The sequence below is a fragment of the Hibiscus syriacus genome, unplaced genomic scaffold, assembly GCF_006381635.1.
Source record: "Hibiscus syriacus cultivar Baekdansim isolate YM2019G1 unplaced genomic scaffold, ASM638163v2 tig00111650_pilon, whole genome shotgun sequence".
NCBI classification, from domain to species: Eukaryota; Viridiplantae; Streptophyta; class Magnoliopsida; order Malvales; family Malvaceae; genus Hibiscus; species Hibiscus syriacus.
The window spans coordinates 2,168,010-2,171,175 of NW_024063146.1; the positions used below are offsets into that span (position 1 = coordinate 2,168,010).

The 3,166-nt window shown below is 31.5% G+C and overlaps 1 long non-coding RNA gene across 3 annotated transcripts; it reads right to left on the minus strand.

Moving 5' to 3' along the window:
• Window positions 1–1,114: 1,114 nt before the first annotated feature.
• On the minus strand, window positions 1,115–2,250 carry LOC120166902. Of its 3 annotated transcripts, none has more exons than XR_005519985.1 (3): window positions 2,099–2,250; window positions 1,856–2,011; window positions 1,115–1,264 (listed from the first exon to the last, which is right to left on the minus strand). It is a non-coding gene; the product is annotated as an uncharacterized LOC120166902 (long non-coding RNA). The 3 variants fall into 3 exon arrangements; XR_005519984.1 differs by having other exon boundaries at window positions 1,115–1,702; XR_005519983.1 differs by having other exon boundaries at window positions 1,115–2,011.
• Between the last annotated feature and the right edge of the window lie 916 nt (window positions 2,251–3,166).

A 3,166-nucleotide genomic window follows, 5' to 3' on the forward strand; every position in this document is an offset into this window, starting at 1 on the left:
ATTTTTTATTTTTATTTTTTTTAATTTGACAAATTATTGTATGGAAGAAACTAATAACAATAAATGCCAATTCCATTATTTTTTTATTTTTTTAATAATTTGAGATAATTATAATATAGCATTTATTCAGAATTTTTTTAATCAATTGATACACACTATGTACACTCAACTGCTCGAACTCAATATCTTTAAAGAGAATCACTAAAACCACTTAACGGTTCGTCAATTCCATCGCTTGAGTAAGATTGGTTGACCTCAACTAATCAGCATTCTTAATATTTGACAGTTGGATTGGTTCAATTAACCGTTTCATTTATAATACTTGTTCCACTTCTCCGTCAGCAGATTTATTCATTTGTGTTTCAACTGCATGCATACTACGTCATGTTTGCTAAACTAATTTCCCTCAAATTTTGGATTTTAATCACCCCATTTTACCATATTAATCCCACTGTTTGTTGTTTCACCTAAAGATGGATTGAAGGGGAGGATGGCAGCCGTCGTCTTCCCTGAAAATTTCAAAATTTTATATATTTTAAAAAAATTATATTTTTTATTAAAATTTTATTTTCGTCGTCTTAAAATTTTATAAATTCATCCCTCTAATATAAAATTATGAATCCGTCCCTAATCCTACCACCAACTTAAATACCAAATCCAAAATATGCACTACAAGAAAAACAATCTTGCTTCCCACAACTTTTATAAATACAAATCCATGAATGAAAATATTTTATGTAAACTTTTGTATTTGTTAAAGTTAATTCAACAAATCATTTTAAGTGATTGATATATTTTTATTAGTTTAATTCTTAAATTTATTTAAGTATTGTATTTAAAATGGATATGAAATTAGGTGGAAGTCTAACTTTGATTCAGGATTTTGGAGTATATGTTTCATGTTGACCTTTTTGCATACAATTTTGAAAGTTAAAAAACAGAATGCAAGTGTGAATTCAGTTGAGATAATATCCTCATGGATTATGACGAGTAAGTCCAGACGTAATATTTTATGTTGATGCAATGATATCTAAAATTGTAAGTGTCGTCACTCATTTTTCGTCATGTCTTTTAATATTTTATTATTATTATTATTATTATTATTAATTTACACGCAGGCCAAATACAAAAATAAATTTCAAAGCCCATTACAAAACTCAACATCAACCCAATTTCATGACCCAACTTGAAACCCAAATACCACACCCTTGCAGCACGCACCCAAATCTTTAGAAATCGTCATTGCATACGCCTAAATATTCACCTGCTCCAACCAAATCTCAACAAAAACACAGAAAATTAACATACAACGACAGAGGATTCGGTGGAGGCTGAAAGCTAAAAAGGAGGGAATCATTCGAGCAGAGGAGGAGGAGAAGTTAACAACTGGGGGGGCAGTTAACAAATAGAGAGGGGGTAACGATTCGAGAGAAAAATAAAACACAGGGGAGAGAAGTTTCTGCTACCCGATTAAAAAAACAGTTTAAGGGAAATCGAACATGGGGGAAGCAATTGTAACCGAAAAGGGATAGGGGTTCTGATCCTTTCCATTCGAAAAGAAAAAAGGACAGGGCTTCTACTTCCCATTGGATTTTGTTTAGAAAGCAATGTATTGGGGGTTCTGCACCCATTTTCGCAGAAAAGACAGAAAAATAGAGGTTGTTTCTTCTTTATTTTTACACGAAGCTATACGTCTTCTCCTCTTAGTTTTTTTTACAGAAAGCAACCAAAAATTCGACGGTGACCATCAGGAACCCATCAACAGCAAAAATAAGGAGAAACAAACAGTAAAAACAAAACATCATCTTCAGCCATTCGAAATAAACGGTAAAGAAAAGAGAGTTTATTTTTTTACCATTAGTTGTCATTTCTTCTCGCCGAATTAGAAGCTAGGGGTCGGAATTCTTGGCCATTCTTCGATTCTTAACTGTTGGTCTTTGGTTTCGAGGGTTGTTGTGAAAAGAGTCGGGCTTTAAGGTCTTTTAGATCTCTTTGTGGCTCTCTCAAGTATCTTCGGCGGTGTTGTGTTCCAGAAGGTTAGATCGAATCAAGAAAAAATATAAAATAAAGAGTGAAATATAGTTTCGATCTAGATTACCTTGTTGTGTTTGGGTCTTCGCCGGAGAAGATTGGAGTCATCGTGGAGGAGATCGCTGCCATTTAAGAGATAGGGTGAGGGTTGAAAGAAGAAGATAGGAAGAGTGGAAAAGAGAGAGTTGAAGGAATAAGAGGGTATGCGGCTGAGGGTAGTTTACAATTAGGCTAGGTTTAGTTTATGATTAAAATAATATATATATTAATTCACGTGTTTTGCAAAAAAAGAAGGGGTAAATTATGTGACTAATCGTTTGAGTTTCCAGGTATTCCATTCCTGTCTTTAAGTGTTTTTTTAGTTTCTGTTGGTAGTTCCCATGTTTTTGTGTAATTCGTTTTAGCCCTTAGTCTTAGATAATTTAAATCTTCATTAATTTACGCATTGGGCATGCTATTTTCGAAGTATTTTATTTTAATCCCATGTATGTAGAGTTTATTCTGAATTACAAGGCTTGTAATATTATTTAGTTACATTTTAGACCTCCGTTTGTTAATGGGTAAATTGTGACTTTAGTACCTAAAGTATGAGTATGTTTATGATACATGAGTTATTGTTTATTGGCGAAGTTCATTATTTTCTAAGTATGTTTATCTTTTAATTCATGTCACGGTTTTTTTTTATGCGCATGTGTATGTTAATTTCATGAGCATTTTTTTAATGTATTTAATTGTGTATAACTAATTAATTTGTTGATATGGAAAATATCATGAATGTTATGTTAAGATGTTTATAAGTTTACCTTTAAGTTTTATGTATATATTTTTGATAACTTATGCATATTATTTAATATAAAAAAATTATCATGTTATAAAGAACGTGTGTATATGTTTTGAAAGTAGTCATTCTATGTTTTAATATATATATATACTTATATTTTACAAAGACTTGATTGTTTGCATCTAGATGTGCCCATGATAGTTAATTTCGCATGATATTCTCATAAACATTTTGTTTGATTGCATTGTTTTTACAAATCTAAGGTATTGTTCACTTATTAAGGAATTAATAGTATATCTCCCGCGATCGTGCTAAGGGGTGAATACTGGTAATTCCTTGAATAAGTCGACATCA